Source organism: Bos mutus, chromosome 5, assembly GCF_027580195.1.
Source record: "Bos mutus isolate GX-2022 chromosome 5, NWIPB_WYAK_1.1, whole genome shotgun sequence".
NCBI lineage: Eukaryota > Metazoa > Chordata > Mammalia > Artiodactyla > Bovidae > Bos > Bos mutus.
Window position 1 is genome coordinate 78,452,249 of NC_091621.1, and position 13,618 is coordinate 78,465,866.

Genomic DNA, 13,618 nt, shown 5'->3' on the forward strand with positions numbered 1-13,618 from the left:
GGAGAAAGGAAATCATTCAAGAGGAGCCACCCTAAGGGTTTGTAGACCCATTTGGAAGAGTTAAGATGTAGTGTTTACCCATGTCTACCTGGAAGGAAACCTATGTCTCTTTCTAAAGTCAATGTCCCCATTTTTTCTGAACAATCAATATCTGCACAGCTTCTCCTGCTGCCTCAGCTCATAGGGAACAGCAAACAAATCTTTTATAGAATAAACCAGAGCATCTGTGTCACCATCTCTTCCCCCAAAACTATTCTACCCTGATTTCACCTCACTGCTTTTGGATTTTTTGAAATGCTCAGTAAAGAGCATTTTTTGGAAGAAAGATTTTTTTTAATCTACTTGTTACTGTGTCTGGTTCCTAGTTCACCTTCTGTCTTTCATTCCAATAGAGAGATAATGTTAATGATTAAAAAATATAATGTACAACAGCTCACTGGATGTGATATTTAGAGTTTGTGGCCTTTGGGCCAAGGATAGCTGTGGAGAGGGTCATATCGCTGGAAGATTCAGATTAGAATGCAAGCATGCCCCGTCACACAGGCTTGTGCTCTGAGACAATAAAAAAGAGAGATGATACCCATGACAACCATGAAATGCCTCTGTGCCCTTGATCAAAGCCTTGGCGCACATTCTCACAGAGGATGCCTGATATTCTACAGCACATCTCCCCTCCATTAGGTGAAAAAAAAAAAGTGAAAGTGAAAGCTGCTCAGTCGTTTCAGACTCTGCGACCCCATGGACTGTAGCCCACCAGGCTCCTCTGTCCATGGGATTTTCCAGGCAAGAATACTGGAGTGGGTTGCCATTCCCTTCTTCAGGGGATCTTCTCAAACCAGGGATCAAACCTGGGTCTCCCTCATTGCAGGCAGAGTCTTTACCTTGTGAGCGACCAGGGAAGCCCTTCTCCACTAGGTGAACCTGAGGTTATCACTGAGACAGGCACACACTTTCCCAGCACTTGACCTTGAGTTGAAACATCTGGCAATAAGACACTTCTTCTTTGTTTATCATTCTCCTTTTAAAGCTTCTCCATCTCCCAAGTTTAAAAAAAAAGAGAAAAAACCATGAGAAATTACTAAGGGTTTCTTTGAACAATCTAAGAGTTTAGATAATGATGCAGCTTAAGGACTAGATCCCTCCTTAAGGAGGGGGATCCAGATCTGTGAAGAGGACCAGGAGACCCACTAAGAAGGCTGAGAGGTGAGGAAGAGTTGGAAGAATTTCCATGTAAGAAATTTGAAGGGTTTAATGAGAAAAACCAGCTCTCAATGGCTAAAAACATGGGTATTTTGGTCTATTTCCTATTACAGTCACCATTCTTGTTCCACGCCAAACACTGAAATTGATTTTGGCATCATAGTGCCAGAAAAGGAAGAGAGCAAATGCCCCAAAGAAGAGATGGCTCTGGAGAAGAGAAGAAGATCCCAGTCGGGATTAAAGGAAATACGCTGATACTATTCATTCTCTGTGAATTTCCCCACCAAACTCTGCCAGAAGGATATTTGATCAGTAATGATCGTAGATTTCCCCGCAATGTGCCAAAGAAAATGAAAAATGAAAAAAAGGAAACCAGAAAAAGATGAACACAGCCCCAGAAGATCACAGTTCTGTGCTTGATCTCATTCATCTTTTCACTCACCAGGCTTTACCCAATTACCTGAATTATCATGCAGATAATTCTTTCAAGTCAGCTGCAGAAAGCAAGAGGCCAAGGAGACATGTGAGCTGACCAAATGGGCAACCCTGTCTTGAGAAGAAATCGAAACCATGCTACCAGAGGAACTTACATCCTACCCGAAGTCTCAGTGAGAAGGTGTTTAAACTCACAAGGAGTCTGGTGCCCCAGGAAATACCTGGGCTCTAAAATGGACTCTCCTCTCTGCTGCTTCTCCATGGGACACCTACCACCCAGGCCCACTAAAACCTCTTCAAATGAGAAGGTACATGTGCTCTTGGCTCAGCAACTCCAGTCTCATGCAGATGTGGATTTTCTTTGTAAATTTTTGCCATTAGAATGTTTCCTATTTTTTTCTATGAGCTATCTTTTTGGCAGCTTTGCTGAAGGGTTGGCTTTATCATTTCTACCATAATCTTTAATACTAAGCACAACATCTCTGTAGTTTTGATTGAATAATTTTCTGTTATTTCTTGACCTGAGGGTCCCCAGGAATCCTTTTATTCCCCTCTCTGCCTCCAATGAACAGAGCTGAGTCTAGCAGGGAATAGTCATCCCAGGCATGAAAGATGCTCTGAATGATCAGCCGTTGGCCCTGCTACTCCTCATGAAGGAGCACTAGGACCCAGTATCTGTAGCATCACTCCTGTGAAGGATGACTCTCCCAGGGACTCAAGATGGAACCCCTGTCTCTCTCTCTTAGCTTCCTGTGATACATCATGATTTCAGGCAGCCTCTCGGGAGGCAGACAGGAGAGAAAGGATATTTGTAATTGGCTTGATTCTAAACTTTGAGCTTAAGGAGGGCTCTAGTGTCTTCCTCTAATCATCCTTGTACATAGAAATTAAACTCACCTCTTCTCTCTGCCCATATTCTCTCTCAGAGCCAGGGTCCTGAACCAGGCTTTGAGGAATGACCATCCTTGTACATAGAAATTAAACTCACCTCTTCTCTCTGCCCATATTCTCTCTCAGAGCCAGGGTCCTGAACCAGGCTTTGAGGAATGACCACACTGTGCAATTGATGTACAGAACCCCTCCCCCACCCACTCCCCACTGCCCCAATCAGCTATTACTTTTCCAACGTTCTACTTCTTCTGTCTTTCCTTTGGGGCAGGCTGGACTGATGAAATGAAAAAACAAAACAAAACAAAAAACAAAAAAACAAAACCAACTTTATACATTGAACTAGGACATTTAAGAGCTCTTTCATGGCTCTTGGTATAAGCCGAATGCTCTGTACGTGAACCAACATCTGTTCTGTGGCACAGACTGAAGACTGTTCTCTTTGGAAAGACTGATGATTACTTCCTGAGCTTGAACCATTCATCAGTGGGCCGGTGGATTGCAAAAGAGGATGGCTTGCAGGATTCCCTGGCCCTTGTTTGCTTAAAGATTTTACCATTATAATCCTGGGGCAAAATGAAGGCTTCACAAGAATTCTCAGGAGACCTTCATTAGTCTTTGCAACATCCATGCCACCCTTCTCGGCTTTAGGCAGCAATACTTATTATGGGGGTAACTCTTTCCTTCTGAAATTCATTGTATATGTGAACTTCCTTATGTTTCTACTTAGGCTTCCAGCACTAACTCCTGCCTTAAAATTAGCCTCAAGTTTGCTGTGTTTGAACTTGACTGAGTTACCCAGAGGAGGCTAAAAGGCTCTGTCTTGGGGTTGCCCTCTTCACTGTCAGCTGATTAAAACTGCTGACACCTTCAGAGTGTCATGGCTTCCTCACACAGATTCTAGAAGTCTCCTGTCCCCATGGAACACTCTGGAAGAAATCCTCTGTCTCAGTTTTTCTTGACCTTTTAATTTGAGTGGGTTTCATGCTACATAAAAATTTTTTTAAGGATGAAAAATTATTCACAATGTGTCACCCCACACAATTCAAAAACATTTTTGTGATTTAGCCTTCAACTCATCTTCATTACAGAAACTTTTCTTCTCATTCCTCCTTTTGAAGCTTTTCTGATCTCTGTAGACTCAAGTGTGTGTGTGTGTGTGTGTGTGTGTGTGTGTGTGTGTGTGTATGGTGTGAAGATTTTTTTTCTTCCATTAGATGCTGAACACAGGGTGTGGTGGACAATTCAGGCAACATTACTCTGTGACCGAGGCTGAGAGTTAGAAATTCAGACAAGTTTTGGTTCCTCCAAGAACTTCCTATATAATCTTAGTTTTAACTAAGCATCAGATTTTGCTGTACTTCAGCTTTCTCATCTATAAAATTAAAAGACAATCATATTTCCATGCCAAAGGAAGCCATTCAGAGGGAAGATTATGGTGAAGGTGTAATTGAGCTGCTGGTGACCCTGGGAACTGCATCCTTCTCAAGGGAGGGGGAGCACAGTCGGGCTAGAAACTGCCATAGCTCAGGGCCATTTCACATGGGAATTAAGCTAAGAATGTTCAAGCGATGAATCCTCAAATTTCTATGTGCCCCATTTCTTGCACCTGCTACCAAGAAACAACCAATGCACTTGCCCTGGTCACTGCCAGTGCCCGGGAGGAGTCTAGTAATAAAGCTGTTCTCTTTTCTGGGATCCTAAGTACACGTGATGTGCAGCAAGCATGGTCCTTCATCATTCAGATGCAGTGGGGCTGGTTGTACTAGGTTTGTTGGGCTCTGGTTTGAAAACATGATCCCAAGCACACGTGACAGCCCTGTGCTCACTCAGAGTCTCATTCTAACACTGTATGTGTGCATGGGCTGTGGCTGTTCTGAGGGTTAAGTTAGAATATAGAGCACCTTGAGGTCCTTGAACTGAGAACAAGAACGTAAGAGGACATGTGAGCAAGGGAAAACATGGCTGTAAGTGCCCTGGCTGTCTTCCAATTGCATCCACATGAAAGAAAGGGTATTTTTGCCATTTTATGTTTTTCACAATAAGAGTTCTGTCTGGATGCCTCTCTAGCCTCTTTGCTTCCTGCTGACATGAAGTCTTGATATTTTCCCTGCTCTCAACCCTGGGAGAAGAAAGATTATTGAATCTCCCAAGGTGTGTTTGCCATTTCTGTCCCCACTGAAGGCAGACCTCACCACCCCCGCTCATGTTGTTGTCAAAGAGGAGATGTGGGTACATGTAGAGATGTATTTATCTAAGCAGCAAGCCTGTCTGTCCTTGCAGAGAATGGCTTCTGCATCTCCATCCTCTTAGCATTGAGCACTAATGAGATATCAGAGGACCACACGGATTCCACAGGGTTCAACAGGGACCGGCAGCAGGGCAAAAACATTGTTCTATTAGGAAGAAATGCTCCCTTCACATAAAGCCTAGATACGCTATCAAATCTTGAGGTAATAGCCATCCACAGACTAGGAAGAGCCCAGAGAAATCACAGGCTGTAATATATCCACTGAGTTCCAAATGAACACTTTCATCTACCAAAGATGCACCCCTGCTCCCCGATAACGTGAGTGACATTGGCAGTGTGAGGTCTATTTGTTAGGAGAGTGAGTCTGTGCATGTGTGTTTGTGATGTGTGTTGGGGATGTGCACGAGCATGACAGAGAGACAAAATTAGGTGTTGTTATGCTGTTGGGGGGAGTCTGTGGAAGCAATTTATAAGCAACAAAGAGCACAGCTCAGACAGAGGGGGCAAGGCCGAGCCTCTGATTTTCGGATGGTTCTACCTCACAGCCAAAGGGAACATTCTAATAGCCCTTGATTTCGAAAGAAAATGATCAAAGACGATGAAAACGTGACGATGACATTGGGAGTTAACTACAAAGATGATTCTGTAGAAGACTGAGGTTTCAGGCAGGCATGTTTTAGTCTTTCAAAAAATTAAAAAATGTCCCCTCTGGAAACAGGAAATATTCTTATCTGAGATCAGCGGGCAGCCCAGCGCACTCAGAGTCCTGGGGCTGCATCCCATGATGCTCTGCTCCGGGTAGATCTCGGAGACTGTGCATCTCAACACAAAGAAGGCGATGGAGCCACAGTGTGGGACTTAGGTTCCCTGTTACCCCGTCTCTGCCTGGGGTTGGGCTTAGGGCTGGCCTGCGTGCCTTGACTCCCTGCGGACATCCCGGACGGCACACGTTTGGTAGCGCCCAGGTTTCTTCCTCCTCGGGAGGGGCACAGTTACAGCTGAAGGCTGCTGTGATGGGGTTCTCACTTCCCTGGCACTGCCCTGTACAGCTGTTACCTTCCCTGGTATTTCTGGCTTTGGATCAAACAACTTCCAGGCTACACATGGGCAGGAAGCTGCTTCAGAAAGTGCTTCTGAACCTGCTGCATCTCAGATTACAAGTGGAGAGGGAAAATGAGAAGTATGATTCCATCCTTACTCCAATTATACCCAGGAAACAAGCTCCAGGTTTGAATTCTCGTGTCCCGGGAAGGATCAAAGGAACAGACACCTAGAAGGGCATCAGCTTTGAGTCCTTTTCCAAAGCTACCAGCAACACCAGCCACCAAGGGGAGGGGGCCTAGGAGACTCAGGTGCAGTTCCGGGCACCTGACACAAAACCAGGCTCCACTGGCGGCGTCCCGTGCTTGCCCTCCCTCTTACGCTAACTTTCCTCCACTTCTGTAAATTTGTAAGCAAAAAAAAAATTGACATGAACACCTTGTGGATGTCCTGGATATATTCTGAGTTCCCTGGAAGTCTCTTCATTCCACTTGACCACAGGAGATTCATTAATGTCCTTTTTCATGAGGATGGCACCTCTCAACCCTTCCACCAGCTATTATCAGACTATTTCTTTCACTGGTTTTAAAAAAAAGTGTCATAACAGAATGAGCTGGATTTTGCTCTAAAACATTAAACTATGCCCATTCCCTGAAATAGGACCATCTAGACTTAACGGGGCCTTTGGGATGAACACTTCTCCCCCAGACTTACATTTTAATTTTCATTAGGGTGCCTCCCAAGTTGTCTCATTCTGCCCTATCTTGCCCATAATAATTCCTCCAGCCCCTCCTGTCTCAGTGAAGAATGGAATCTGTTCATTTTTTTGAAGAACAGACTTGTCACTGCCTGTAATGTATTTGAGTTTGGTTCTCTAAAGGATGCTTTAAATTAGCACACAGTGGCAGAAGATGCCTCCCACAGAAAAATAACTCATGCTCAGTGGCAAAATGAAAGTTATAGAGAAGGCTGGTCAGGAGAAGGGAACATTATTGGTCACCAGAGCAGCTTGAGTGAAAAGACAAAACCAGCTCTAAGAGTTTGCTCAGGGGGTCAAACAACAACTGACGCTGACGGGAAAGAATAGGATAGACTGCTCACTAGACCACCAATGAGGTGGTGGGAAGGATGAATGGGGCTCAGAAACTAAACGAACAGGAGGGCCATAAGGTCAGAGGTGACCTTCCAATACTATGAATCCCTTCACATTTAGAGTGAAATTTGTGCATTAAGCTGAAGCAAAAAGTCAGGTCTAGAAGGGAATATTTAGACTTCATCCTCATCCAGAGAGTTGTTGAAGTTGTGGAAAACAGAAAGGTTGCTGTAGAAGCACAGAGGAAAGGAGAAGAGGGTCAAGCTCAGAACATCCCAGCAAGTCGATGCTGATGGGACAGGACTAAGAACAGGAATCAGTGAGGGAACACACAGAGAGGGCCAGAGGGCTAGGATGAAAATCAGAACATACTGCTATGATTTATAATAGCTAGAACATGGAAGCAACCTAGATGTCCATCAACAGATGAATGGATAAAGAAGTTGTGGTACATATACACAATAGAATATTAGCCATAAAAAGGAACACATTTGAGTCAGTTCTAATGAGGTGGATGAAACTAGAGCCTATTATACAGAGTGTGAAAGTCAGAAAGACAAAGATAAATATCACATACTAATGCATATATACGGGATCTAGAAAGATAGTACTGAAGAATTTATTTACAGGGAAGCAATGGAGAAACAGACATAGAGAACAGATTTATGGATATGGGGAGAGGGGTGGAGAAGGTGAGATGTACGGAGAGAGTAACATAGAAACTTACATTACCATATGTAAAATAGATAGCCAATGGGAATTTGCTGTATGTCTCAGGAAACTCAAACAGGGTCTTTGTATCAACCTAGAGGGGTGGGATGGGGAGCGATATGGAAAGGAGGTTCAAGATGGAGGGGATATATGTATACCTATGGCTGATTCATGTGGAGGTTTGACAGAAAACAACAAAATTCTGTAAAGCAATTATCCTTCAATTAAAGAATAAAAAAAAAAAAAGACTACAGAATGTGCTGCTACCAAGCAGTAAATTTAGGGTAGTATTCATGAGACTGAGGAGCAGAAATAAAACAAACAAACACAAAATTATTAGATTTTGTAACAAGAAGTCTAAGACATTCATTGGAAGGTTGCCACAGTAATTTAAGTGGAGTGACAGAATGAAGCCCGGTTTTAAAGTTAAATCACAAGCATTAAGGGAGGAAATGAAGAAAGAAAGATGACCCTGCTGAGAAGCTTTTAAGTGAAAAAATTGGAGATAGGATAGGAATTCAAGGATCTAACTATTGACAGAAGTTTTGGTTTTAGAGACTGTTGCAGGATTTGCTTTTGGAGATGATGGTAGGATTGATTGTTTTTAGAGACGGTTGTAGGCCGGTGTGTGGAAAAGATTAAAGATGCAACAGAAAGAACTGCTATTGGCTGGGGTGCCACAGAATAGATCAAAGGGTGAGTAGCAGTACCGGGAAGAGGGGCACTGAGTTGGGAGGGAGGGTGGTAAAGACGAATGAAGCACAGGAGAAATTTAAAGGTAGACAGGCGAGATCATGTAAGAAATGTGTAAAATCTGGTACCTTTGTTAGTAATACAGTAGGAAGAGATGAGGTGAAAAAGAAAATAAAAACAAATTTAACAAATACTTAGGAGATGTGATGGGGAGTCAAGATTGGAAAATAAAAAAAGACGTCTGAGCTGGGTAGGGGTTAGGTGCAATTAAATGGATCTGAGCTGTGTACTCTGGCACAGATTTTGACCTTCTGTTCTTGGAGATGGAATGGATGTTGGGAGAATGGGATACAGAGTTAAAAACAAAGTAGGTGTGGTGAGAAGGTGAGAGGAAGAGACATTGCTGGGGCGGGTGTTGTTGATATGGGTGAATGCAGGGTGAGATCAAGGAGAGAGGTAAATGAAATCAGAGGGGTTTATGGACCAGAACAACAGAGGGACCTCGAAGAAAGGCAGACAGGATTATAGAAAAGGCCAGGTAGTGGGCAGAGAGGAAATTTTCAGAGTTTAAGCACTGGGAGGCAGAATAATTCTGAAAGAAGGATTTGGGCGTGGCCACTATGGGGAGAGCTGGATCTCTGCAGTGTTTTTAAGACAATATAATGCATAATATATTTGACTCATACCTTGAAGCCAGAAAAAATTAAACTTGCATGTATAAATCTACCCATTTATGCACACCTATTTATACATACATAGTGCATACATTCAAATACTGTATGCTTTTCTGTTCACATATTATATATGAGTATAATATACTCCATTTTAAACTCTTTTCTATTCTTCACAGTACCAGCCCAGGGGCATAATAGGCATTCAGTAGACACTGGTTTAATTGCACTAACACATTTAACCAGAACTTTTATTTTTTTTTTCTCCTGTGTAGTATTGGAATCTACTCCACCCTGTAAATCACAATGCTAAAATAATTACAAAAAAGAGAGTTGAGGTTTAAACTGCAGAGACCAAATCTTTCAAGTAACAGATTTGTAATGGACTTGGTGTTGTGCTTTTTAATTGTACCCTTAATCCTCGCAGTGAGCTCCATTTCTTTCACTTTTGCCAAAGCACAAATTCTACACATGAGTCCCAAGGCTCTGGGGAATTCTACTCGTTTGCTCGGCTTTCTACCTTCAGTTCTCATCAGGAGTCCTCACCCTCATAACCACACCAGCAATTCTATTGTAAAGCACAGAACAGAACCAGAAACTCACTGTGATGAGCTCAAAGATAGATGCAAATGCACAGACTGGCAGAGAAACATGGATGACTCCTAATTCTGCCCACTTAGGCTCAGGACTGCTAGCCTAATCCATCACCCTTTGGGCAAAATTCTCTTTCCTGGCTTCAGCATTGTAAATTAGAGGCCCCAAACTAATCTCTCCAAAGCATGGAAAGAGCACTGCTTTTCATTTAAGGTTCTTGGGGGTATTCTTTGTCACGAGAGCACCCAGGTCATAGTACCCATTGGGCCCCTGTGTGATTAACTCAGTGTGGTTGGAATGGGCTGAAGAGGGGATATATGCAGACATCCTGGGATTTTACATAATACTGGAACCTCCAAACTAGAATGAAACCCTAGACCTAGAATATTATTAGAAGTTCTCAGACTGACGAATCTACGTTTTAGTGATGTCCGAAACACCTGGTAGGTCTAAAGAAAGAACTGCCCACTGGTTAAACTGTATCTTGTCCTGGAACTCCTTATCAGTTAGTGTGTGTTGGGATCACCCCTCTATGGAGGTAGAAAGTGGAGAATCCAAAACAACCTGGTTACATGGGAAAATTAATTGAACTGGGACAGAAGATGGAAGTTACTGTCACTACAGTAACGTTTTGCTATCATAATTTGATCTTTCCAGCTGTCTACTCAGTAACCTGTAATAAAGGAGAAACATCAGTCTTCCACTGCTTACAAAAGGAGTCAAAGCCCTTGGCCTGTCCTACCCGGTATCAATGTTAGAAATTTATGAACTACACACCCATGCGACAGCTTATTGGAAATGATTCCCAACTGGGAGTCTTATTTTTGTGTCACATGAGCCTTAAAAGCGAGAGAAAGATGAGATGGTTTATGTGTCTTTACACTCTGGAATCTCTTTCCTCCCTACTCTGTAACTCTCAGCGTTCTTTACCCTCTCCCTCTTCTCCTCTACCATCACTTTATTCCCAGGAAAGGAAATGAGAACCCTAATGTAAGCTAGGTGTTTCAATATCTAAATGTCTAATATGGCTTAATATGGCACCCTTCCTGGGATGACTTTCACTTAAATGCCAGATGAGCAGCTCAGGGCTAAAGGGATAACTCTGTGTGGGAAGACAGTAGTTGGAGTGAGGCTGAGGAATAAAAAGGAAAGGTCTTCTCAGGACCCCTGAAGTCACACCATGGGCCATATGCCATTTGTAAGGCCAGACCCATTCCAGTGTAACTGCCTACCCTGAGCTGCTTCTCATCCACAGAGTTCCTTAGACAAGGAGGAGAGTCTCTTGACACTCAAGTGAAGAATTAAACGCTCAACCAGTATTTGGCAATCTACTGAGCACACATTTCTTATATGGCTTTGGGTTCAGACAGCATAGAAGGTATGGCCACATACCTAGAAATCCCTAATGCATTCATCAATAGCACTGCAGCTGCATCATTTATGCACACATCTGAATCATTCTTAACACACCAGACACACACAGAGTGTCAAACAGACGGGGCTTTTTTTTTTTTAAGAGATGGAAATTAAAAGAATAAAGTGAGTTCCGGAATAGCTTTTTTCCAAAGGCTATTGCCCAAACAATCTGGTTATTCTGTGCCTAAATCCTGAACTAAGCAAAGAACAAACAAATTAAATTAAAAACAAAAATAAAGAAACCCTAGCTCTTAAATGAGATGTGCAGGTGACCAGCACGCTGCGTTTTGGCAACACAGTGTCTTCACCTCCCATGCAGAGAATTCACCCATGGGAGACTCTCTGATGGCCACGGAAGACTGGGTGGGTGATATTCCCTTAATTTTCTAGACGACTCCTATTTGTATCACATTACACATGCGTTTTGGCACTACTGACACCACCAACATTTAATGGAATCATTTGGGAATTTTTCTCTCCCTCAATACAACATGGCTGTGGCCAGTACAGGGGAAACCCACATCAAGGATGTTTCCCGCATTCTGGCTGAAGATACACAGTGATATATTTTGAAATTACAAGATCCACTGTACATGCGTCACTCTGAAGGGTGTGCACACTTCAGGCAAATTCAAGGGTCAGATTATCTGAAGTCGGTAGAAACGCTGAAATTTCAGCATGGCCACCGAGAGGAGGGATATAGGACAACACCTACCAACTCACTTCCACAGTGGAAGGGAATGATGGAGGACACGAGAGAAAGCACGGATTCTGAAGAAACTTGGAACCATTAGCCCTCTTGAGGGTGTCTGTGGAATCTCACAGTTTGAATAGATTGAGTCTTTGTCCAGACCCATGTGTGGAAGAGATGGGGCTGATAGCGGAATTCATCCTCATGGATTTGGAAGGAAGTAACATCTAGAACTTGGCATTGCTCAGCCTTCCTTTCTGTAAGATTTCTTGGGCAGGCTGTCAATATCTTATTTGGGCTCAATTTAAACATCCAGTTGAAGAGAAGTGACCAATTGGGGCCAAAGAGGGTTTTAGAGAAATGAAATTAACCAGCCAACAGTTTTTGATGATGGGACAATTGGACAGAAATGTAATGTAATATCCCAGTGAAATGGATTTGGAAATTTCATCCTTCAGTACAAAGAGAGAGAAGGCTGCCACCCTTCACAGAGACAACAGTCCAGTGAAAGAAATTCTACTCGTCTGGTTAACCCCAGGTCCCAGGTTCTGAACACCTGGCTTGAGACAAACAGCACTTTCTTGATGGCGGAAGTGAGGACAAGGCAGATATAAAGTCACTACAGGCACCGTCCTTCCTGGACTCACCCTTCCACCTCTAAAACCAACTTTGTAACCTTTCTAAGAGAATCTCCTGGCCACTGAGTTTGGAGCAGATCTGGTAATCTTTTCCAGAAAAGTATGCAAATTTGTAAGACACAGATCCAGAGTTACCCTCCTATAACCAGATATCACATGTTTCCAGGAAGGAGACTTCATGGGAATTTTCCAGGTGTGCCTGTGGTGGTGATTTCTCAGGAGGAAGGAAGTGGGCAGGAAGAAGGCTGGAGCCCAGGTACTAGGGAGAAAAGACTGAGCTGCGGGGAGATTTCTCAAGATGGAGCTTCCTGAAATCTCTTAGCCACATCAAGAAGGAGAGATTGATTTGACCTCAATTCTGGTTTAAGCCCTTTGGGGAATCTTTCCTACCCTAGGTGCCCACAGGAGATATATGGCGCCACCAGCTTGATCTGGCATGGATGCTGGTGATCTGTGGTCCACCTGGAAGACAGAAGCTGGGCCTGGGGTTTGCCTGAAGCCAAACTGGACCCAAGCCAAGCCCAGTCATACCCGCGGTCTATGACTACCTCTCACAGGCCAATGAGAAGACTGGTGAGGTGGGCGGCCAAGACCCACAGCCCTTCCCCAGCTTCGTCACCACTGTGGCCTCCATTTCCGCTCACTGTTCTCCAGACACCCTGCAGCCAAAGCCGTACAAAACTCCCCCCCGAAACAGAAAATGAAATCCATTAACAAAACACTTCCCCCTTCATTCCCATCCCCACCCCGCTCCCTCCAGCCAACACCCTGAATACTCACAAGAGAACACTTTATCTATACAAAATGAATTAGAAAACAAAATATTTACATATGAAATAAACACCATCTTGATTTCTATCACCAGCGGAGACGACAGAGCCCCCTTTGTTCTAGATTGCTGTTCGCTATTGTTGGTTTGGTTTTTATTTGAAAGGGGTGAGGTAAGAGGAAGAGTGAGGGAGGAGCCCCTGACCTGGGATCCAGTCAGGGTGAAGAATGTTTGATGGCCCTTCGCCTTCTTCCTCCTGGAGACACCTCACGCCCTCTGTCCTCTCGCTCAAGTCTTTCCTTGAATCTAAGGTAAAGCACTCCGCGCTCCTCTCTCCAAATCTGTGAGAGGTTCAGCCCCTTGCCCCCAGGTTCATTTTAGAAAGGAAACAAAGCTTTACAAGGCCTTCGGTTGGCTTGAAAATGAAAGACACTGAGGTAAAAATCAAGGAGGGTGGGGGTCGCAGTAAGGAGCTGGTGGGGAGGTGAGGAAGGGGCGTGAGTCGGGGTGGGTGGGATTTCTCGAAG